The sequence below is a fragment of the Mesoplodon bidens genome (assembly GCF_964165515.1).
Source record: "Mesoplodon bidens genome assembly, chromosome: 5".
Classification (NCBI taxonomy): domain Eukaryota; kingdom Metazoa; phylum Chordata; class Mammalia; order Artiodactyla; family Ziphiidae; genus Mesoplodon; species Mesoplodon bidens.
Window position 1 is genome coordinate 92,002,832 of NC_138161.1, and position 24,152 is coordinate 92,026,983.

At 34.4% G+C, this 24,152-nt stretch overlaps 1 protein-coding gene across 10 annotated transcripts in view; it reads left to right on the forward strand.

Moving 5' to 3' along the window:
• The window catches only part of NAALADL2 (N-acetylated alpha-linked acidic dipeptidase like 2), a 1,532,395-nt gene that overhangs the window by 1,108,150 nt on the left and 400,093 nt on the right, over positions 1-24,152 (forward strand). The window lies entirely within an intron of this gene.

Consider the following 24,152-nt stretch of genomic DNA (forward strand, 5'->3'; position numbering starts at 1 on the left):
TGTCTGGAGCCTGTGCTCCACAATGGGAGAGGCCACTACAGTGAGAGGCCCGCGTACAGCAAAAAAAATATATATATATATATATATGTGTGTGTGTGTGTGTGTGTGTGTGTGTGTGTGTGTGCAAATCAACTAATTATTTATTTAACTCATTTAACCCTTTATATACGCTTAAACAGAATTCTCTAGAGTCCAGACAGAAATGTGGTGGAGTTTGCCTGCCATGCTTTCTTTTTCAGCATCCATTTGCCCCTTCCCCTTTTTGAACTGTTGCCAACATTTCCTAGCAATATAGTATGAGTAGGTTTGACCATATCTTAAGCTGTAGAAGTAGATCCTGATTGGCTTGAGTCTATCAGCATACCACATCAACCATGGGATGATGGTTGGTTCAAGGATGATGTAAGTTTGGCTAAACAGAGACATGATTCAACTTCTGGACTTTGAATAATGGCTAACTTTAACAGTAGAGCTGAACAGGAAAGCATATAGCCCTGGGATCTTTCAATAGCCTTTCTGGGACCTTGAAAGTATAATACCTGAAAATGGAACCAATACAAGGAAGGAGTAGGTGAATAATGTGGAGAGAGAGAGTGTGAGAGAGAGACTGACTCTTGTCCACATCATTTGATGCCTAAATAAAGCCTTGTCTAAAAACCAAATCTACTGAATTAGCCATATATATGAGACAGTACATTTCCTTTCTTTTTTTTTTGTCAACTTATGTTCGATTTTCAGTTACTTGTAAACAAAAGCTACACAACTGATACTGTAAAACCACACTAAACAAAATAATTAAATATATGCATGAAATAGACTCAGCTAAGTGAATTGAAGAGGATGGTATTTGTAGGGCAAGTCCTCAAGAACTAAGAAAATTGTATGAGGAATAGAAAAGGAAGCAGGAGAAAAGTTTCTTGCCCCAATATACACAGATTTGTTGCATTGATTAGACAATTGGATATTGACACCATTTAATTTTCCATGACTTTTGTAGGTCTTACCCGTTGATTATATATTGTCAATCTTTGTCCTTAAGAGTCAATCAATACATGGAAATGTGAATTTTCAGATATCAATCTGAGCTTGTTAAAAACCATAACTATAGTGAAAAAATGAGATGAGAAAGTATAAAATCTGTTAATGTAATTTAGGGTGAAAAATATTAATGAATTGTGCTTAAAGAAATATTTTAATATGTTTGAATTACTTTTGATAAATAGAAAAAAATGACGTACTATGATGCATAAAATTTAGTGTCATTAGTGATAAGTTTTCACATAAGTAAATTTGGATCATATATCTTCAAATGGATATATATATATACATAGTTATATATAACTACTATTTCCCTATTCACAATTATATATGTTCTTTGTTCAAATTTTTTTTATCTGAGTAATATAATGCTCTCTGATAATTTTTATAATTTTCACATATTTCAAATGAATTTTGAAGATCTATATTTCTAATTTGTTAACAGCCACTTGAAAGTATGCATTATTTTCATTTTTTGAACAGAAATGTAAAAAGAGGTATTGAACATATTATCTACAAAGTGTGGTTATTCTAAAATTTTTTGGCAAATAATACATATCAGCTTTTAAGGAAATATCCACTAACAAGAAATGTTAGTACAGGTTAAATCCAGCATTGTTTTTTGTTACATATGAGACTAACCATCCTGTTCAGAGTAGCCTCAGTGTTGGTGTATGTGAAAAGATCCAGGAGTACATTGTGCTATTATGGTAAAAGAATGTCTTGAGATATATGTGTGTGTGTGTCTGTCTGTCTTAAGTAGATAATGGAGTGGTATGGATGTGATATGCTATATGCTGTGGCTTGGCTTTTAGAAGCTTTGTAAAAGAGAATTCCCCAGTAGATTTTTTAAAAAGTCAGAGAACTGAAGACTTGTTTTAGAGTAGGTTGAGCCTTAATAACTTCTAGTCATCAACATGGAGGGAAATATCAAGAATAACATGAGGAAAAATGTAATGTACTCAGATAACTTCTATATAGCATTCATGTTGATATGATGGCCACTCTTTTTAAAAAAAAAGTCAGTGAGCTAGACTACTGTAGGAAAGACTGATAGGTCTTGTGACAGATGCAAGCTAGATATTAGGAATAACTAAATGGCATTGATGACACCCCAATTTTATGGCTCTTCAAGCTGCCAGGTGCACAGTGAACCTAGGAGTCTGAGCAGGAAGCCGATAACAGAGTACTCTGTAGAACTAAAGATCAGCCTTCATGAGCTGCCAGTCTGCAGTCCTCAGACAAAAGGAAAAAAAAGCTTTAGAAATCACTTTGAAGGTCTGTTCATCAAGGGTCTTAAACAGAGTGAACACAGGTGGGAAACCTATTATCCAAAATCCACAGAAAGTACAGTCAATTCTCTGTTTCCCGGGGAGTACAGGTTGGGTTTACAGACCGTGACACAGATGTCATTCACCAGAACTTCTCAGGTTTCCAGTTTTCTGTCTTGACGGTTTTGATTTTAGGAAATGATTCAGCTTAGATCCAGTCTAGAGTTTTGTTTGTTTGTTTGCTGGAAGACCTAGAGACAATCTGAAATACACAATCTGAAGCAAAATTACTTTAACAAGTATTTTCCAATTTTTAATGTTTCTCAGCAAATTTTTACAGTTTCTTACATTCTTATCACATCGTTTCTTAAGTAACTGTACTCTTTCCAAATTATAGAAGCTCCAACTAAATTTTGTAGTTTATGTATAAATCTATCAGAGTGTACCTTATCTTTATATTTTGAGGATCGTTTTTTCATAATGGGTGACCATTGTCATTTACTATCCTAGAAACTGCCAGAGATTCCTGAATGCCTTTCTGGTTCTATATCTTGCTATTCCCTTCATGTAGCCACAATTTCTTCCTATTATTCTAATTAGTATTATCCAAATATGTCTTGCAAGTTGTAAAACCCCAGTATACTCTAAAGCTCTGTGCAAGTGCCATCTCCTCCATAAAGAGCCCTTTGGAGTTCTACTCCAGTTGGAAATACCCTTACTCTCTGCTATACTTTAGGCAGTTATATGATATTTGGTATAGGGATATCATACTCTTCTGAGGAAGAGATAAACAACTTGGATATTCATTAGAATGTACTGTTTTGACTTTATTTCTGTATGATTTCAATTCTTTCAGGTTTTCTTTATAGCCCAGGATTTGATAAGTGTCCCATGAGAATTTAAAAAGAATGTGTACTGTGTAGTTGTCAGGTGTAGAGTTTTATATGTATCCATTTAGACCAAGTACCTTAGTCAGGGTATTCAAATATTCTGTATCTTATTTTTAGTGTTAAAATCTCCTACTATAAGTATCTATTTGTTTATTTTATCTTGTTCTATTAATTTTTGATTTATGTATTTTGAGTTCATTTCTTAGATGTTTATAAATTCAAATATATCAAATCTTCCTGGTTAGTTGAAACACTTATCAGATGAAGTGATCTTTATATCTATAATGCCTGTCTTAAATTTGATTTGACCTGATTCTAATTTAACTACATTAGCTTTTTCTTTTTCTTTTTTTTTTTTTTTTGGTTAGTGTCTTTATGCTATATCTTTTTTTTTTTTTTTTTACTTTCAACCTTTCTGTATCTTTATATTTTAACATGTCTTCTTGATAACAAATAATTTTCGTTTTACCTACAATTTGATCATCTTTTAACTGGAGCATCTAATCCACTTAATGTGATTACTAATGTATTTACGCTTACATTTTTCACCCTGATTTGGGTTTCTTCTTTGTAACATATATTATGTTTTCCTCTTATTTTATATATCTTTTTACTTTGTCATATATGGCCTTTATTATGTTGAGGGAGGTTCCCTCTATGCCCACTTTCTGGAGAGTTTTTATCATAAATGGGTGTTGAATTTTGTCAAAAGCTTTTTCTGCATCTATTAAGATGATCATATGGTTTTTATTCTTCAGTATGTTAATATGATGTATCATATTGATTGATTTGCATATATTGAAGAATCCTTGCATCCCTTGGATAAATCCCACTTGATCATGGTGTATGATCCTTTTAATGTGTTGTTGGATTCTGTTTGCTTGATGTTTTTGCGGATTTTTGCATCTGTATGCATCAGTGATATTGGTCTGTAATTTTCTTTTTTTTGTAGTATCTTTGTCTGGTTTTGGTATCAGGGTGATGGTGGCATCATAGAATGAGTTTGGGAGTGTCCTTTACTCTGCAGTTTTTTGGAAAAGTTTGAGAAGGATGGGTGTTACCTCTTCTCTAAATGTTTGATAGAATTCACCTGTGAAGCCATCTGGTCCTGGACTTTTGTTTGCTGGAAGATGTTTAATCACAGTTTCAATTTCATTACTTGTGATTGGTCTGTTCATATTTTCTATTTCTTCCTGGTTCAGTCTTGGAAGGTTATACCTTTTTAAGTATTTGTCCATTCCTTCCAGGTTGTCCATTTTATTGGCATAGAGTTGCTTGTAGTAGCCTCTTAGGATGGTTTGTATTTCTGCAGTGTCTGTTGTAACTTCTCCTTATTCATTTCTAATTTTATTGATTTGAGTCCTCTCCCTCTTTTTCTTGATGAATCTGCCTAATGGTTTACCGATTTTGTTTATCTTCTCCAAGAACGAGCTTTTAGCTTTATTGATCTTTGCTATTGTTTTCTTTGTTTCTATTTCATTTATTTCTGCTCTGATCTTTATTATTTCTTTCCTTCTGCTAACTTTGGGTTTTGTTTGTTCTTCATTCTCTAGTTCCTTTAGGTATAAGGTTAGATTATTTGAGATATTTCTTGTTTCTTGAGGCAGGATTTTATTGCTATAAACTTCCCTCTTAGAATTGCTTTTGCTGCATGCCATAGGTTTTGGATCATCATTTTTTCATTGTCATTTGTCTCTATGTGTTTTTTTGATTTCCTCTTTGATTTCTTCAGTGATCTCTTGGGTATTTAGTAACGTAATGTTTAACCCCCATATGTTTGTGTTTTTTAAATTTTTTTTCCTGTAATTGATTTCTAATGTCATAGCTTTGTGGTCAGAAAAGATGCTCGATATGATTTCAATTTTCTTAAATTTACTGAGGCTTGTTTTGTGACCCAGAATGCAATCTATCCTGGAGAATGTTCCATGTTCACTTGAGAAGAAAGTGTAATCTGTTGTTTTGGGATGGAATATCCTATAAATATCAATTAAATCTCTCTGGTCTACTTAGTCATTTAAACCTTGTGTTTCTTTATTAATTTTCTGTTTGGTTGATGTGTCCATTTGTGTAAGTGAGGTGTTAAAGTCCCCCACTATTATTGTGTTACTGTTGATACACTCTTATAAGGGATACAAAGAAGGTAAAAGCTATTTTTGTTCTCAGGTTCACACTCCTCAAAATATCTTATTATTTAGATAATCTTACTAGTTTAAAAGAATAATATTTAGTTAAATTTTACTTGTTTTTCCAAATACATGCAAGCTCCCAAGAGTACACGCACACATGAATTTTTCTGCGTATATGTGTTCACTAAAGAGGGGTTAGCTACTATTGATGAAAAGTATGTGGTAAAACTGACCAAGCAAATGTTTTTTGTTCAGTATCTGTTTGCTTGTCTCACTTTTTCAGAACGAAAATTTTACAGTACTACAGCATATTTAGGGAGTATACATGCATATTTTTACTTTTTTAAGTGTAATTTCTGTTATTATAAAAATGGTTACTACACATTGAGTTAGAAAAGAGATAAGCAAAAATATGAAAATAAATCAATACATTCTGTTTTAGTCATTTTAGGCTTTCATAGTAAGTTACCACAGACTGGATGCATTAGACAGCAGACATTTATTTTTCTCACAATTCTGGAGCTGAGAAGTGCGAGACTCAAAGTGCCAGAAAATTAGCCTTCTGGTGAGAGCTCTCTTTCTGGCTTACAGACGACTGCCTTCTCTCCAAGTCCTCACATGGCCCTTTCTCTATGTACACACAGAGAGAGTTACAGGTCTGTTCTGTCTGTCCCTCTTTTTATAAGGCCACCAGTCCTATCAGATTAGAGTACCATTCTTAAGATCTATTTTAACTTTAATTACCTTCTTAAAGGCCCTGTCTTCAAATAAGCCAGACTGGAGTTGAGGACTTCAACATATGAATTTTAAGGGACACAATTCAGTGTAGAACACATTTTTTACACCCAGTAATTACTGCTTTGAACACCTTGATATAAATTCCTATAGATTTAGATATAAATGTATATATATAGCCAAAATGAGATCATACTATACATATTATTTTGAAAATTGTTTAATTATCACCACTTTTTCATGATAATAAACTTAATCATTTTTAATACACAGACTATACTAAATTTTAGTATCACTGTAGTCTTGTACAGTGGGTTTATCCAAACCAATATCCAGTTGAGGCCTAAAAATTGTATTTCTTCTAATGCAGTATGATCCTCTTTTCCTCTTTTGACACTCACTTGTCTGTGGGACCAAGTCACTGATCCTGCATGTCTTATTGTTTAGATTTGTAGGATGCTTCTTGTGATTTTTATTCAACTAATTCTTCTAATCCTTGTATTTCCTGTAAACTTGAAATTAATTCTAAAGGTTTATAATAGAAAACTCATTTTGTAATTAGAGGATAAACTTTTTTAAGGACATATTCTTGTAGCTGATGTTTTTGTCAGTATCCAGGACATGCTAGGGCATGCCCCATTGACTCAGGTGAAGTGGGGCATAGTAGACAGAGTTGGGTCTTAAGACTAGAATTACCCCCTTGCATAAGGTTAAATTCACTGGAGGATATAGTAAAATGTAATTTCTGAGAAAATTCCAACATGGCAGGAAGAACATGGTATCTGGGGCAGGTCTGATATCTGTTTGTATACATTGCTGTGGACATTCTGGTTATTTGCTGCCAATCCATTCTGATTGGTCAGTGTATGCACTATCAATTGATAAATATTTAAAATAAGAAAATAAGACCCTTAGTCTAGAACATATGATGTCCAGTCACCAGTGTTTGTTCAGAAACACCTTTGGCAATAGGGAGATCCCATGTGGAAAAATGGAGTACCCAGAAAGCTATAAAAATTATGATGATATATAATCCAGAAATTTTATACTCAGATAGTTAGGCAAGCAGTTGGCATTTAGGAAAGATGTGAGCAGACTACAAAAGCCCAGTCATCAAATCTGTGATTCTAGAGCAGATTCCTGTCCCTGGGGTGCAATAAAATTGAAAAAATAGAAAATAATTCAGAGTCCCAATCCTAGAAGTTCTATTCTGAAGTCAGGAAAGCAACAAATGCTTAATTATTGCAGCTGGGACTCAAGAATTAGCAGCAATTGTTAGTCCTCAAATCTCTCTAAAGAAGATTGGAATTTTTCCTAGATACTGGGTAAGTTTATAGTGCAGGTGGAGATGAAGCTTTGTTAGCTATTGGGGAAAAAGATGACAGAATCAGTTGATCCTTCATGATGGCAACAAAAATGCAAGACAGAATTATCACTAGAACATAATTTCTGCACATTATGAAATTAAGGACTGGAGAGAGGCAGCTGCTTTTATGTATCTTAGCTCTGACACTCCTCACCCTATTTGAATACAAATGTTCTCTGAGTGGAACACATTTTTGTCATCTTGAAATCTTTTGAACTTCACATATAAAATTTCAAGCTTCCATCCAACTATGGAACATGAAAGACAGAAAATATTTGGTAAATGTGAGCTGGAAATGTTATCTTAAAGTAAGAATACATACACACATACACATGCACCGACTTTTCAAATAATAAACTGCATCTAAAGGTTCCCCAGGATTTTCTAATTTTAGAAGTATTTTTATTATTTCAGAATACATTCAAGCTTACAGAAAAGTTGCAACAATAGCACAAAGAAATTTCTTCCTCAACTACCCAAGTGTAGGCTACAGACATGATAAACAGTTGCATCTGAATTCTCCCGCAAACAGTGACATTTCTCTTGCACAAACTGCAGGACCGTTACAAACAGGAATTAAACTTTGATACATTTCTACCATGCACTAAGTAGCCCCTATTCACCTTTTGCCCATTGTCCCAATAATGACTTAAATAGCAAATAGATCTAAACTAGGATCATGTGTTGTGAGTTATCAAGTCTCAAATTTCCTTCAAACTGGAACAGTTTCTAGCTTTTTTTTTTTTTTTTTTTTTACTTTCATTGCTTTATCCCTTTAAAACTTACATGCCAGTTATCTTCAGAATGTTCCCCAGTTTGGGTTTACCTGATGTTTCTCATGAATAAATTCAGGCTCTGAACGCTTGGCAGCAGTATTATGGAAGTGAGACTGTTTTCCGATTGCTAATATTAATTTGTTCCATTACTAGTAAAGCTAACTCTGACCACTTGATTAAGGTGGTGTCCACCAGATCTCATTAAAGTTACTCTCTATTCTTTTTTTATAATCAATAGCATTTGAAGTTATGCAAACATCTTACCCCCACCATTTCTACCTTCACCCAGTAGTTTCAATGTTCACTGATGTTTTTTTGCTCAAGTAGTCATTTCCAAGATGATACCAATGGTGACCTTCTAAGTCCATCATCCTGTCTACTTTTATTAATCAGCATTTTGTTGTAAAGAAGAATTTTCTTTTTCTTGTTTGTTTGTATGTTTCTTTACTTATAAATACAGTATCAATGTATTACATAATGAAGATTTATATTCCTAATTTATTCAATGGATTATGGTTCAATCCTATTTTTATTTTGAAACTCAAGTTGTCCTAGGTCATCCAGTTACAGCAATTTCTACCTGGATTCTGTGTCCTTTGATGTTTCCTCAGAATTCTTTGTATATTTCCTTGGTTTTTTGACACAGCAAGGTGTACCAAATCATGTTGTATTTTCCCACCCCAACCCTGTCACCAGTTCTTTCCTAAATGATCCCTAGTTCCTTTGAGTGGAGAGTGCTGTCTAGAAAACAAGATGTGGATTCTAGATGTGCTCATTGCTATTGGAGTGTTACTTTTTTCAGTACCCCTTAGTAAAGAAAGATAGGAAAATATATATTTTGATATTATATTTTGATATAAATATGTATGAATATATATATACACACAAATATTTAAATCTATATCTATCTTTCTATCTGAACAACCATCAGTACATATAAATACTTAGTGTTTTTCTCCTTTCATGTTTGTAAATCCCATCTCTGAGAGTAAGAAATCTGTTTCTCATTATTCTGAATATATATACTTGAGTAATCATTTCCCTTGAGTGTATACAGTTGATGCCTTTCCTTCTTCCTCTACAAGAATGCCTTTCCCACTCCATTATTGCTCTGACAACCAAGCCAGGCACTGTCACACATGGACTTTTTACCCTATACCAAGTGCTCTAGCTATTCCCCACCTGAAATGCACCCCACTCAGGCTCCCACACTGTGTGTTGTTCAGCTCTTAAATGGGGATAACCTTAGTCAGCTTTAATGACTTCTCTCATTACACTGATCCCCCTGACATTTGCTTTCCTTTCCGTATTCAGACTTATATACACACACACATACACAACATCCTCCTCATGCTTGGACTCTGATACCCTGTGCTAAACTATGCCAACCCATTTGGATGCCTTCCTTTCCTCACATGGTCTTCAACCCCTTGCTCTGGGCCCCAGTGGCATCATCTTCTACTGCCACTGTCAGAGGTGCTAACCTTGGACAACACATGTAATGGCTTTAGGACTGATTCACTCATGAAGAGAAAGGACAGGAAGAAGAAGAAGAAAACATACATTGTTTATGAGTACATGAATGTATTTTTTATTGGTTTATTTTTATTTTTATTTTTTTTACATCTTTATTGGAGTATAATTGCTTTACAATGGTGTATTAGTCTCTGCATTATAACAAAGAGAATCAGTTATACATATACATATGTTCCCATATCTCTTCCCTCTTGCGTCTCCCACCCTCCCACCATCCCTATCCCACCCTCCCTATCCCAACCCTCTACGTGGTCACAAAGCACTGAGCTGATCTCCCTGTGCTATGCGGCGGCTTCCCACTAGCTATCTATTTTACATTTGGTAGTGTATAGATGTCCATTACTCTCTCTCACTTTGTCACAGCTTACCATTCCCCCACCCCATATTCTCAAGTCCATTCTCTAGTAGGTTGTGTCTTTATTCCTGTCTTACCGCTAGGTTCTTCATGACATATTTTTTTTCCTTAAATTCCATATATATATGTTAGCATATGGTATTTGTCTTTCTCTTTCTGACTTACTTCACTCTGTATGACAGACTCTAGGTCTATCCACCTCATTACAAATAGCTCAATTTCGTTTCTTTTTATGGCTGAGTAATATTCCATTGTATATATGTGCCACATCTTCTTTATCCATTCATCTGATAATGGACACTTAGGTTGTTTCCATCTCTTAGCTATTGTAAATAGAGCTACAGTGAATATTTTGGTACATTACTCTTTCTGAATTATGGTTTTCTCAGGGTATATGCCCAGTAGTGGGATTGCTGAGTCAAATGGTAGTTCTGTTTGTAATTTTTTAAGGAACTTCCATAGTGGTTGTACCGATTCCCATTCCCACCAGCAGTGCAAGAGTGTTCCCTTTTCTCCACACCCTCTCCAGCATTTATTGTTTCTAGATTTTTTGATGATGGCCATTCTGACTGGTGTGAGATGATATCTCATTGTTTTGATTTGCGTTTCTCTAATGATTAATGACGTTGAGCATTCTTTCATGTATTTGTGGGCAGTCTGTATATCTTCTTTGGAGAAATGTCTATTTAGGTCTTCTGCCCATTTTTGGATTGGGTTTTTGTTTTCCTGTTATTGAGCTGCATGAGCTGCTTATAAATTTTGGAGATTAATCCTTTGCAGTTGCTTCATTTGCAAATACTTTCTCCCATTCTGAGGGTTGTCTTTTGGTCTTGTTTATGGTTTCCTTTGCTGTGCAAAAGCTTTTAAGTTTCAGTAGGTCCCATTTGTTTATTTTTGTTTGTATTTCCATTTCTCTAGGAGGTGGGTCAAAAAGGATCTTGCTGTGATTTATGTCATACAGTGATCAGCCTACATTTTCCTCTAAGAGTTTGATAGTGTCTGGCCTTACATTTAGGTCTTTAATCCATTTTGAGCTTATTTTTGTGTATGGTGTTAGGGAGTGATCTAATCTCATACTTTTACATGTACCTGTCCAATTTTCCCAGCACCACTTATTGAAGAGGCTCTCCTTTCTCCACTACATTCCTGCCTTCTTTATCAAACATAAGGTGACCATATGTGTATGGGTTATCTCTGGGCTTTCTATCCTGTTCCATTGATCTATATTTCTGTTTCTGTGCCAGTGCCATACTGTCTTGATTACTGTAGCTTTGTAGTATAGTCTGAAGCCAGGGAACCAGATTCCTCCGGCTCTGTTTTTCGTTCTCAAGATTGCTTTGGCTCTTCAGAGTCTTTTGTGTTTCCATACAATTGTGAAATTTGTTGTTCTAGTTCTGTGAAAAATGGCAGTGGTAGTTTGATAGGGATTGCATTGAATCTGTAGATTGCTTTGGGTAGTAGTCATTTTCACAAGGTTGATCCTTCCAATCCAAGAACATGGTATATTTCTCCATCTATTTGTATCATCCTTAATTTCTTTCATCAGTGTCTTATAATTTTCTACATACAGGTCTTTTGTCTCCTTACGTAGGTTTATTCCTAGATATTTTATGCTTTTTGTTGCCATGGTAAATGGGAGTGTTTCCTAGATTTCACTTTCAGATTTTTCATCATTAATGTATAGGAATGCCAGATTAATGCCACATTAATACTGTGCATTAATTTTGTATCCTGCTACTTTACCAAATTCATTGATTAGCTCTAGTAGTTTTCTGGTGGCATCTTTAGGATTGTCTATGTATAGTATCATGTCATCTGCAAACAGTGACAGCTTTACTTACTCTTTTCTGATTTGGATTCCTTTTATTTCCTTTTCATCTCTGATTGCTCTGGCTAAAACTTGCAAAACTATGTTGAATAAGAGTGGTGAGATTGGGCAAATTTGTCTTGTTCCTAATCTTAGTGGAAATGCTTTCAGTTTTTCACCATTGAGGACGATGTTGACTATGAGTTTTTCATATATGGCCTTTATTATGTGGAGGAAAGTTCCCTCTATGCCTACTTTCTGCAGAGATTTTATCATAAATGGGTGTTGAATTTTGTCGACAGCTTTCTCTGCATCTATTGAGATGATCATATGGTATTTCTCCTTCAATTTGTTAATATGGTGTATCACATTGATTAATTTGCATATATTGAAGAATCCTTGCATTCCTGGAATAAACCCCACTTGATCATGGTGTATGATCCTTTTAATGTGCTGTTGGATTCTGTTTGCAAGTATTTTGTTGAGGATTTTTGCATCTATGTTCATCAGTGATATTGGCCTGTAGTTTTCTTTCTTTGTGACATCCTTGTCTGGTTTTGGTATCAAGGTGATGGTGGCCTCGAAGAATGAGTTTGGGAGTGTTCCTCCCTCTGCTATATTTTGGAAGAGTTTCAGAAGGATAGGTGTTAGCTCTTCTCTAAATGCTTGATAGAATTCGCCTGTGAAGCCATCTGGTCCTGGGCTTTTGTTTGTTGGAAGATTTTTTATCACAGTTTAAATTTCAGTGCTTGTGATTGGTCTGTTCATATTTTCTATTTCTTCCTGGTTCAGTTTTGGCAGGTTGTGCATTTCTAAGAATTTGTCCATTTCTTCCAGGTTGTCCATTTTATGGGCATAGAGTTGCTTATAGTAATCTCTCATGATCTTTTGTATTTCTGCAGTGTCAGTTGTTACTTCTCCTTTTTCATTTCTAATTCTATTGATTTGAGTCTTCTCCCTTTTTTTCTTGATGAGTCTGGCTAATGGTTTATCAATTTTGTTTATCTTCTCAAAGAACCAGCTTTTAGTTTTATTGATCTTTGCTATCGTTTCCTTCATTTCTTTTTCATTTATTTCTGATCTGATTTTTATGATTTCTTTCCTTCTGCTAACTTTGGGATCCTTTTGTTCTTCTCTCTCTAATTGCTTTAGGTGCAAGGTTAGGTTGTTTATTCGAGATGTTTCCTGTTTCTTAAGGTAGGATTGTATTACTATAAACTTCCCTCTTAGAACTGGTGTTCCTGCATCCCATAGGTTTTGGCTTCTTGTGTCTCCATTGTTATTTTGTGATTTCCTCTTTGATTTATTCAGTGATCACTTCGTTATTCAGTAGTGTATTGTTTAACCTCCATGTGTTTGTAGTTTTTACATATCTTTTTCTGTAATTGATATCTAGTCTCATACCGTTGTTGTTGGAAAAGATACTTGATAAAATTTCAATATTATTAAATTTACCAAGGCATGATTTGTGGCCTAAGATGTGATCTATCCTGGAGAATGTTCCATGAGCACTTGAGAAAAATGCGTATTCTGTTGTTTTTGGATGGAATGTCCTATAAATATCAATTAAGTCCATCTTGTTTAATGTATCATTTAAAGCTTGTGTTTCCTTATTTATTTTCATTTTGAATGCTCTTTCCATTGGTGAAAGTGGGGTGTTAAATTCCCCTACTATGAATGTGTTACTGTCAATTTCCCCTTTTATGGCTGTTAGTATTTGCCTTATGCATGGAGGTGCTCCTATGTTGGGTGCATAAATATGTACAATTGTTATATCTTCTTCTTGGATCAATCCCTTGATCCTTATGTAGTATCCTTCTTTGTCTCTTCTAATAGTCTTTATTTTAAAGTCTATTTTGTCTGATATAAGAATTGCTACTCCAGCTTTCTTTTGGTTTCCATTTGCATGGAATATCTTTTTCCATCCCCTTACTTTCAGTCTGTATGTGTCTCTAGGTATGAAGTGGGTCTCTTGTAGACAGCCTATATATGGGTCTTATTTTTGTATCCATTCAGCCAATCTGTGTCTTTTGGTGGGAGCATTTAGTCCATTTACATTTAAGGTAATTATTGATATGTATGTTCCTATTCCCACTTCTTAACTGTTTTGTGTTTGTTATTGTAGGTCTTTTCCTTCTGTTGTGTTTCTTGCTTAGAGAAGTTCCTTTAGCATTTGCTGTAATGCTGGTATGGTCGTGCTGAACTCTCTCAGCTTTTGCTTGTCTGTAAATATTTTAATTTCTCCATCAAATTTGAGTGAGATCCTTGCTGGGTAGAGTAACCTTGGTTGTAGGTTTTTCTCCTTCTTCACTTTAAATAGGTCCTGCCAGTCCCTTCTGGCTTGCAGAATTTCTGCTGAAAGATCAGTGGTTAACCTTATGGGGATTCCCTTGTGTGCTATTTGTTGTTTTTCCCTTGCTGCTTTTAATATGTTTTGTTTAATTTTTTGACAGTTTGATTAATATGTGTCTTGGCGTATTTCTCCTTGGATTTATTCTGTATGGGACTCTCTGTGCCTCCTGGACTTGATTAACTATTTCCTTTCCCATATTAGGGAAGTTTTCAACTATAATCTCTTCAAATATTTTCTCAGTCCCTTTCTTTTTCTCTTCTTCCTCTGAAACCCCTATAATTCGAATGTTGGTGCCTTTAATGTTGTCCCAGAGATCTCTGAATCTGTCCTCAGTTATTTTCATTCTTTTTTCTTCATTCTGCTCTGCAGTAGTTATTTCCGCTATTTTATCTTCAACCTCACTTATCCGTTCTTCTGCCTCAGTTATTCTGCTATTCATCCCATGTAGAGTATTTTTAATTTCATTTATTATGTTGTTCATCATTGCTTGTTTCATCTTTAGTTCTTCTAGGTACTTGTTAAATGTTTCTTGCATTTTGTCTATTCTATTTCCAAGGTTTTTTATCATCTTTACTATCATTATTCTGAATTCTTTTTCAGGTAGACTACATACTTCCTCTTCATTTGTTAGGTATGGTGGGTTTTTATCTTGCTCCTTCACCTGCTGTGTGTTTTTCTGTCTTCTCATTTTGCTTATCTTACTCTGTTTGGGGTCTCCTTTTTGCAGGCTGCAGGTTTGTAGTTCCCGTTGTTTTTGGTGTCTGTCCCCAGTGGCTAAGGTCGGTTCAGTGGTTTGTGTAGGCTTCCTGGTGAATGGGACTAGTGCCTGTGTTCTGGTGTATGAGGCTGGATCTTGTCTTTCTGATGGGCAGGTCCACGTCTGGTGGTGTGTTTTGGGGGTGTCTGTGCACTTATTATGATCTTAGGCAGCCTCTCTTCTAATGGGTGGCGTTGTGTTCCTGTCTTGCTAGTTGTTTGGCATAGGGTGTCCAGCACTGTAGCTTGCTGGTCGTTGAGTGAAGCTGGAGATCTCTGGGAGATTTTCACCATTTGATATTATGTGGAGCTGGGAGGTCTCCTGTGGACCAGTGTCCTGAAGTTGGCTCTCCCACCTCAGAGGCACAGCACTGACTCCTGGCTGCAGCAACAGGAGGCTTTCATCCACACGGTGGGGTGAAGGTTATGAGCCCCACGTCAGGCTTCAGAACCTGGGGTACCAGCAATGGGAGGAGGAATTCCTGCTAGTGTTGGAGTGTCTCCTGCAGAGGCGGGGGTTGGCTGTGGCTCACCCTGGGGACAAGGACATTCTGCTAGTGTTGTAGCATCTCCTGCAGGGGTGGGCGTTGGCTGTGGCTCACTCTGGGGACAAGGACACTGGCAGCAGAATTTCTGCGAAGTACTTCTTGGCGTCAGCCCACCCAGAGTCTGACATTAGCCCCACCAAAGAACCCAGGTAGGCTACAGTGTTGGGTTGCCTCAAGCAAAACAACCAACAGGGAAGGAACCCAGCTCCACTCATCAGCAGTCAAGCGGATTGAGTACATGAATGTTTAATTCACATAAATATTCTTGAGCAGTATATTTGTTTCTTAGTTTTTTCTTTTCATTTAGCAGTCTGTAGTTAATATTTATCCATGTTGTCAATGGTACATTTACTTCATTTCTTCTAAGTGCTATAGAATATGTAAATAGTAGCTTTACTCTATTTGATACATCCATTACTCCAAGGATGGATGCCTAGATTGTCCTCACTTCCTTGTTGCCAAATATTCTAGGTTTAAATTTCCTCTTGCTATTTTTTATTTCTTTAACAACATTAACTTATGACCTTCCTGTATTATGTTGTTTTTGACATGCTTTGTACCAATCTGATTCTTGTTCTTTCTGTAAGTGGTCTAGTTTTTGACTTGGGGAACTTTTAGTATTTTTTTCTTTGTCTTTCATGCCTTTAAATTTTGTGCTAAAGTATGTAGATGCTTCTCCTCTTCTCTGGAAAGATAATAATAAAAATAAATATTTTCTTCAACTATTTTCTCTCCTCCATTTGTTTTTCCTCCTTCTGGTGTTCTTTCTAGAACTCCCATTTCTATTCATTGTGTCTTTTACTTGTATGTTTATATTTTATGTTTTCATTCCTTTCTGTGGTTTCTTGGAAAAAATTCTGAATCTGATCTTCTATATCTTGAATTTATGTTTCATTTATATCTATCTATTCCTTACCATCTCTCTCTACTCTCCCCACCTATTGGTATATTTCTTTCAATTATTCTATTTTTCATACCTCTTATTTCCTCTTTTTAAAAAAAATGTTTTCAGGTTGTTTCTTATTGCTAATGCAGTCCCTTTTCTTTTAGTGAGTTTAGTTATAATGCATATTTTTAAATTAATGTATTGTGTGTTTTAATATGTTTACTTTGAGTATTATATGTGTTCATTGTGTTAACTTTCTTTTATGAGGGTGTGGATCTCAGATATCTAATACTTTAGCTTGGAGTTCATGTTGCCCTGGAGAAATTGGCCATCTTCTTGTGACTTATAGGAGGGCAGACCTGAGGTCAGGCCCCAGTTTATATCTTCATGGGTTCATATAATGAGAGAGAGTCATTGTGTTCCAGTTACAATGAAACCATTCTAAACCACCATCATTTTTTGCTGGTTCACCAGGAACCCCAGTTTTCAGAGTTTTGATGTTATAAGGAGAAGATAATCCCCTTAAGGTTTTCATTTCACCATCCCTGGGATTTGGAAAAGAGAAATAAATGGCCAGAGTTCAGGTTTGCTTAAGCCTCTTTATGATAGTGTTTCACCCCTACTGACACAGGCAGGACTTCCTAACCCAACTTATTTATTTTATTTATTTTTTAACTTTAATAACATATTTAATTCAGTGTATCCAAAATATTATCAATATATTGTCATCAATATGCAAACTTAGTAATGAAATGGTTTACTTTTTTTTTTCATTCTAAGTCTTCAAAATCCAGTGTGTATTTTACATTTATAGTACATCTCAATTAAAACTACACACATTTAAAAAATTTTTGTTTTGCATGTTTTGTGCTTTTAATAGATTGTACTTTATAGACAGAGGTCTTTCAGAACTAAGCCACTGGTCATTAGGTCAAACAATTTTAGCTTTTAAACCTTTTCATTTAAATGTGACTTATAGGGACTTCCCTGGTGGTGCAGTGGTTAGATGTCTGCCTGCCAGTGAAGGGGACACAAGTTCAATCCCTGGTCCAGGAAGATCCCACATGCCGCAGAACAGCTAAGCCCATGTGCCACAAGTACTGACCCTGCACTCTAGAGCCTGGGTGCCAAGAGCCTGCCACCACAATGAGAAGCCCGTACACCACGACAAAGAGTAGCCCCCACTCACCGCAATTAGAGAAAGCCTGTGCGCAGCAACAAAGACCCAATGGAGCCAAAAAAATTTTTTAATAAATAAATTTATTAAATGTGACATATTCAGAAAACAACACAAATCATAATTGTATAGCCCACTTAATTTTCACAGTTGAGCACACTTATGTAACCAGCACCCACATCAAGAAACAATACAACAAGCACCCCTAGGAGTCCCCCACCAGTTACACCCCCAGGTAACAAGTATAGTTATTTTAAAGTCCTTGTCTGCTAATTCCAATATCTCAATCACCTATGGATCTACTTTCATCATCTATGTTTTCTTTGCTTATCAGTTATATGATCTTGCCTTTTCTACATCTCCTAATTTTCTTTTCATGGAAAGGCATTTTATTTTAAATATAGCAGTGTTGTAAATGTCAATCCCAAACTCCCAATCTATCCCTGCCCCTCCCCAACCCTTCCACTCTTGTAACCATAAGTTCATTCTCTAAGTCTGTGAGTCTGTTTGTGTTTTGTAAATAAGTTCATTTGTATCATATTTTTTTAGATTCCACATATAAGTGATATCATATATTTGTCTTTCTCTGTCTGATGTACTTCACTTAGTATGATAATCTCCAGGTCCATCCATGTCACTGCAAATGGCATTATTTCATTCTTTTTAATGGCTGAATAATATTCCATTGTGTATATGTACCACATCTTTTTATCCATTCATCTGTTGATGCACATTTAAGTTGCTTCCATGTCTTTGCTATTGTAAACAGTGCTGCAGTGAACATTGGGGTACATGTATCCTTTTGAACTGTGTTTTCCTCCTGACATATGTCCAAGAGTGGGATTGCTGGGACATATGGCAACTCTAGTTTTAGTTTTTTAAAGAACATCCATACTATTCTCCATAGTGGCTGTACCAATTTACATTCCCACCAACAGTATAGGAGGGTTCCCTTTTCTCCACACCCTCTCTGACATTTTTTTGTTCACAGATTTTTTGATGATGGCTATTCTGACTGGTGTGAGGTGATATCTTATTGCAGTTTTGATTTGAATTTCTCTAATAATTAGTGATATTGAACATCTTTTCACGTGCCTTTTGGCTATCTGTATATTTTCTTTGGAGAAATGTCTTTACCTAACCCAATTTATGTTTAAGTTATTAATCTCTCTTTTTAAATAGGTTACCATAAATATACATTTTACCTAAGTTCAATCATTATATATATCTGTATATTCGTATTTGTATTCTGTTCTTTTCACTTCTAGTGTACCCATGTTTCTACATATTAATTTATATTTTAACAGCCACACATTTTATTGCAATTTTCTAAGTAATTTTGCTGTTTGGGAAATCTATGTTGTTTTCTGTAATTGCTACTATAATTGTACTGCAAAGAGTACAATTATTCTTGTAGAATAAATTCCAAAGTACAAGATTTTTTTGCTAACATTATTGCTATGAAGAATAATATTACTTTACCTATGGGTTGTTTAAATTAGCAATGCCAACAGCAATATGAATGTGAAAGTTTATCCAAGATTTTACTGATATTTATTATTAAAATTGAAAGTGTGATCATAGTGCTGCTTTTAGTGATGGAAAACATTTGTTTTCGGACATGGGTATGGAATACTATGAAACAACATGTATTAGGATCAACATCATGTGTAGGGATGTAAATAAATAGATGAAAAGCTGCTTTTTGCTATGTTGCATGCCATTATTTGGACCTGGTCTTGGCCCTGTGACACATAAGGAAGTTCTTCTGTCAGTTGAAAAGAACCAATGTAATTATAATATCCTTGCAAAAAAGGTTGTCTTCAACTTTCTCAGACCTCTATGTTGCTTTTAAATAAAACTCTTAGACTTAAGGATGTAGAGGAGGTCAGGTAAAATAATTTGAAAACTGTTCATGCAAATGTCTAGGAACTCTGTATGAAACATAAGAAAAAAATGTCTTTAAAAGCATCTATCAAAAAAAAAAAAGTAAAATGTCCAGAAGGAAAGATGAAGACAGAATGAAATATCAGAAATAAGCAGAAGAGTTGACCCTCTGGTCACCTAGTTTTGGGAGGTCATGGATCCCAGTGAATTAGGTAAATTAGAGTGAGAATATAGAACTCACATGGGAACAAAAGACATGGTTATGAGCCTATAGGGAGAAAGGAGTTGTAACTAACATCTATATAAACCAGGACCATGGAGTTAAAGTAGGAAAACTAGAAAGAAATCCACACACTGGTGGAGAAAACTTTCTTCTGCCTGAGCTCTGGATGAAAAATTTAAAAAAATATATTTTTTAATGTCTCTAGAAATAAAAAATCCTGGCTCAGAATTTTCACTAACATTGTAGTATAGAAGCATCAAGCCAAAAAATTAGCATAAAAATTGTGCCCAAGCCAGAAATGCCCCTGGGCTGCCTGACAAAAACAAATGCAATACTGGGAAAATAAGTATTGGAGAAACACTAAGCAAAAAAAAGATGGAATAATTATATTAATGCGGGGGGAGACTTTAGGGAGAAAAATTGGGATAGAAACAATATAAAGAATAATTGTTCTATATAATCTATATAGAAATCAGGAAGTTGTAGCAATTCCAAACTTGCATACACATAACTAAGTAGTCTAAAAATATACAAGGAAAAATATTATATTATTGCCAAGATAAATTGATAAATTAGCATCAAATGGGAAACTTTAACATGTCTCAATAATTAACAGAGAGAATATGTAGAACAGTTAATAAAGTTATAGCCATAGAGTTTTCTAGCTTGATTTACTGGACCTATATATGAAATGTTACATCCCTGTAATAGGGAATGCACATTCTTTATATGGAACATGTACAAAAACGTTTATTCTCTATTTATCAGATGTAATAGGCTACAGGGTCACAAAACTCACCTATAATCAAAGTATCAGTAGTATATAGACCTTGCTCTCAGTTCATAATTAAATTAAGCTAGGTATCAATATTAAAACAGTAACTCACAACTTATATTTGAATATTTTAAAAATTCTTTGAACTAATATATTTATTATAGAAATAATTATCATAGAAATTTAAAATGCTAGAATTTGTAAGATAATAACACCATATATCAAAATTAGTGTGCTTCCCTGCAATAAAAAATCTGTAGCCTTAAAGACGTATAAAGATTAAAAAGTAGTGAGCTAAGCGTTTTAACTTAAAAATTTATGTTAAAAAACCCCAGAGAATATATTCAGGCAAAATTTAACAAAGATACTAATAAGCATAGAACATAATATTGAAGTAAAAAATAAAGAAAAAATATTGAGGATCCACAAATCCTAAAACTGGTTTTCTGAAAATTCTAAAAAATTAGCTAAACTCTAGTAAAAGTGATGAAGGGAAACAAAAAAGACAGAAGTAAATTGATGTTAGAAACAGGAAAGGAAACAAAATTATAGTTAAATGACACTATTTTTTCTGAAGCATAAGAATAAAGCAAACAGCTAAATGCATTTAGAAGAAATACACATGTAAAAATCTGAATTTACTTATATTCGTTAATAATTTGAAAATATTAAGTGAAATAAAATGAAAATATACATTGAGTGAAAATGTACTTCTCCCCGCAACACACACAAAAAATACCAGGATGAAATAGTTTTATATATGAACACTAACTCTCCTTTGTAAAATGGATAATGTCTGTGCTACATAAACTCTTACAGAATCAATGAAAAGCAAAGATCACTAAACATTTGTGAGGTTATATAATCCACATATCAAAATCAGACAAGAAAAAATTGAGAAGTATAATGATCAATAAGCCACTTATAAATATATATGCATATATCCTGAAAATATTAGTAACCAAAGACAGAAAATATATCATGACCAAGAAGGGTTTATTCCAGGAATACACGTGTTTTTTAACATTGTAAAGTGAAAAGCCTTGAAATTATCTTAAAAGTTGATTCAACATCTGTTTATGCTAAAATCTATTTGCAAAGGAAGAACAAAAGTGATCTTCCTTATAAAAGGAATTTCCCAGACACCTATAGCAAACTTAAAAAAAAACACAGTTGTAGAAGCATTTTGTAGAAGTGAAGAACACAAGGAAAGGACCAAGGAATGCTGCTTTTACTGCCTCCATTCCACAGTGCACTGGCAGTCCTATACAAAATGATGAGAGCATTAGATAAAAGTTTTACAGTTTTAAAAGGAATAAGCAAAACTATTTTTTGGTATGTATCTACAGTGAAATTAACAAAAATTAAAACCCTATAGATTAACCATTAAAACCTATAGGAGATTAACAAGAAGGTTTGTTATAAGACTAATATATGAAATTAAATAGCATGCTTATACACAGTAAAATAATTATAAATGCTATATTTTGTTAACATAGCAGGAAAAGCTTAAAAATAAATTTAATAATAGTTGTGCAAACCTTTTATAAAGAAATATATAAAACTTCATAAAAGACATAAAATCAACTGAAATAAATTGAGAGGTACATCATATTCATAGATAAAATGCATGATTTTCTCAAATGGTTCCATTAATTTAATACAATCCTAATGAAATCCTGAAATGTCTTTCTATGGCACATGAAAAACTAATATAAAAGTTTATATGAAAGTATTGGTCCATAAATCCCCCCAAGTTGAATAATAATTAAAAGAAACAATGACGATGATGGTGGTGGTGGTGGTAGGGGACCCATTACTTCAGTCATGATAAAGTTCTGTTAATTAAAACAATATGGCACTGGTTAAAATGAAATGCAGTAACAAGGATAACAGCTTCATTAATGCTTCACGGAGAAAAAGAGATCCAATGAGAATTAGTATATGTGTGTGCAAATGGAAATGTAAATTGTAAGGCACTATATTAACATAAGGTAATATTTCAAGGAGTTTGCCTTACATTTGTACATATTATAAGGTTTTCTCACTGCTGAATTTGAAAAAAAAATTAATATTGTATCTTAGATACAGCTGAAGAATCTTCTCTGGTTTTCTAACTCAAAAATAAGATGAAAACATTAAAAACAACAACTATAAGTTCATGACTGCCTCATCTAAAGTTCATTTATCTGGACAATTTGGAACAAAGCTAGAACAGGGAATTAATAACTAAAAATAAACATATGATTTCAAGTGTATCACATTCTGGAAAAGACAAAACTGTAGAGATATTTAAAAGATCAGTGGTTGCCAGGAGCTCAAGAGGAAGGGAGAGAGGAAAGTATAAGCAGGTATAGCACAGGAAATTTTTAGGGCAATGAAACTATTCTATATGATACTATAATTGTGGATACATGCCATTATGCATATGTCAAAACCCATAGAGTGTACAATAGAAAGAGTGACCCTTAATATAAATTATGGACTTAATGTATTAATATTGTCTCATTAATGGTAACAGATATTGATCATGCTAATGTAAGATGTTAATAATAGGGGCAGGGGAGAGAGGGTATTTAGGAACTCTGTGTTTTCTGCTCAGTTTTTCTGTATTTTGAAACTGATCTTAAAAAAACCACAAAGTATACTACTTAAAAAATATTGAACAGAAATGCATAGCACATAAATTAAAACTGCAATACTCAGATTGCAATGCTCACAATACACAATAAGCAGATTTCCTTTTCTCCTATATGAGGCACTCAGGTGTTCTCTTGAAATCTCTTTATTCTTGTTTAGTCATAATTTATTCAGTGTACTGATTTTCTATTTAAATTGTTAGTAGGGCACGTTTAAAGAAAGAAGCAACTTATTTATCATAACAGTTTTCATATAGCAGTAAGAAGTGACATTTGAAGGCCCATCAGTATAGCATGTCTACATTGCATTACTTGCTTTCTAATTGCCACCCTCTCCCCAACAGTACCACTTGGCTGCCCTTGGACCTCTCCTAGTGAAACCACCTTCCCATCCCCATCCCCAGCCCCCAGACTTCCCAGGATCCATCAAATACAGGATTAACACATGTCATCACCAAAGACCTTCAAAGACCACTTCAGGGCTGTGACCGAAGTTCTTTCTGATTGGTGTCTTTGCCTTATTTGTTGTCAAAATTTTTGAATATCAAGCATGAATAGAAGAACTCAAAGAGGCAGGGCAGGTGGCAGAGATTTAGTAGAGAGGTGACAGACCTACAAACACAGGTAGAAATGGAAACTCCAAGATTTGAAAATGTGTAGCTTTAAGAATCTCTATTCTTTTAATTTGTGTAATGCTTTATAGTTTTCAATATGAAAATGTAATAATGAATCATACAAAAAAAGTTAAATCATCTTCACATGCTATTTTTCTGAAGCTAGACAGTACTTAAAATTCTTTGAAAATATTTTTATCTGATTTTTTTCTTTTTAAAAAATATGAGTTTTCCACATCTCCTTGAGGTCTTGTTCTGTGTGCTTTCCTGTTGAACCACACTGCAGTTTTTAATGTGAAATTTAGAATTGCCTATTTATGGTTCTGAAGTTCTATGAGGATAGCAATTGTATCTTAGTCATCATTATATAACAAGCACCTAAAATAATGTCTAC